At 35.5% G+C, this 1,588-nt stretch overlaps 1 non-coding gene across 1 annotated transcript; it reads left to right on the top strand.

Moving 5' to 3' along the window:
- The first annotated feature begins 1,047 nt into the window (after positions 1–1,047).
- Positions 1,048–1,165, top strand: LOC113077483 (5S ribosomal RNA). Its single transcript, XR_003281357.1, has one exon. It is a non-coding gene; the product is annotated as a 5S ribosomal RNA (ribosomal RNA).
- Positions 1,166–1,588: the final 423 nt, after the last annotated feature.

Here is a 1,588-nt window from a genome sequence, read left to right on the forward strand (position 1 = left end):
ACTATAATATAAAAGATGAAAAATAAGTGTTTGTAAAAAAAAAAAAAAAAAAAAAAAATTGTAAAAGGGAATCCATTCTTTGGAATGACATTTTCATTTTAATGTATTATTGCAAAAATGTTATTTAGATTATTCTTAAAATGTATGTTAATAAGGCTTTTAATTTTTATTTGAGTCTTTTTTAGAAAAAAAAAAATGTTAAATGACTGTTTTAAAAGTAAATAAGACTTTCATGTGCAAAATATTTATGGAATGTTGTAATATGATAATTAAAAAAAAAAAAAAAAAAAAGCTATGCCCGATCTCGTCTGATCTCGGAGGCTAAGCAGGTTTGGGCCTGGTTAGTACTTGGATGGGAGACCGCCTGGGAACACCAGGTGCTGTAAGCTTTTTGGACATTTTTCACTTAGTATATAATAATTTTGCCAAAAAATAGAGTCAATGCCGATCTCTGAATATTAGCAGGTTTGGGCCTGGTTAGTACATGGGTGGGAGACTACCTGGGAATACCAGGTGCTTTAATCTTTTGGAAAATTTCACGAATTATATAATAATCTTTCATTAAAAAAAAAAAAAAAAAAAAAAAAGAATCGGTCAATGCCCGATCTCTGAATCTTAGCAGGTTTATGTCTGGTTAGTACTTTGATGAGAGACTGTCTAGGAATACCAGGTGCTGTAAGCTTTTTGGACATTTTTCATTTAGTATATAATAATTTTGCCAAAAAATAGAGTCAATGCCGATCTCTGAATATTAGCAGGTTTGGGCCTGGTTAGTACATGGGTGGGAGACTACCTGGGAATACCAGGTGCTTTAATCTTTTGGAAAATTTCACGAATTATATAATAATCTTTCATTTAAAAAAAAAAAAAAAGAGTCAATGCCCGATCTCTGAATCTTAGCAGGTTTAGGTCTGGTTAGTACTTTGATGAGAGACTGCCTAGGAATACCAGGTGCTTTAAGCTTTTGGGTTTTCTTTCCTACTTATATAATGTACTTGCGATTAGATTGGCTGGTCTTTAAATAGCCCTCTCTTTGCAGCAGTCTTCGCTTACGGCTATACCAACCTGGCTATGCCCGATCTCGTCTGATCTCGTAAGCTAAGCAGGTTTGGCCTGGTTAGTACTTGGATGGGAGACCGCCTGGGAATACCAGGTGCTGTAAGCTTTTTGGACATTTTTCACTTAGTATATAATCATTTTGCCAAAAAATATAGTCAATGCCCGATCTCTGAATATTAGCAGGTTTGGGCCTGGTTAGTACATGGATGGGAGACTGCCTGGGAATACCAGGTGCTTTAAGCTTTTGGGTTTTCTTTCCTACTTATATAATGTACTGGCGATTAGATTGGCTGGTCTTTAAATAGCCCTCTCTTTGCAGCAGTCTTCGCTTACGGCCATACCAACCTGAGGGCGCAATTGAGCTAATCAGGAAGTGGAAGTAGTGGTGCTGAGAGCACGTGGAGTGTAATTGTTTGTTTGAAAATTTAGACTTTTTGGTTTGTTTTGGTATCTTTATTTTTAAAAAAAGAAGAAGATTTTTTTGCTTTATTCCCCAAACAGCTTTTTGCTGTTTGGGGATCTCATCCTT

This window comes from Carassius auratus, unplaced genomic scaffold (genome assembly GCF_003368295.1).
Source record: "Carassius auratus strain Wakin unplaced genomic scaffold, ASM336829v1 scaf_tig00022685, whole genome shotgun sequence".
Taxonomy (NCBI): Eukaryota; Metazoa; Chordata; class Actinopteri; order Cypriniformes; family Cyprinidae; genus Carassius; species Carassius auratus.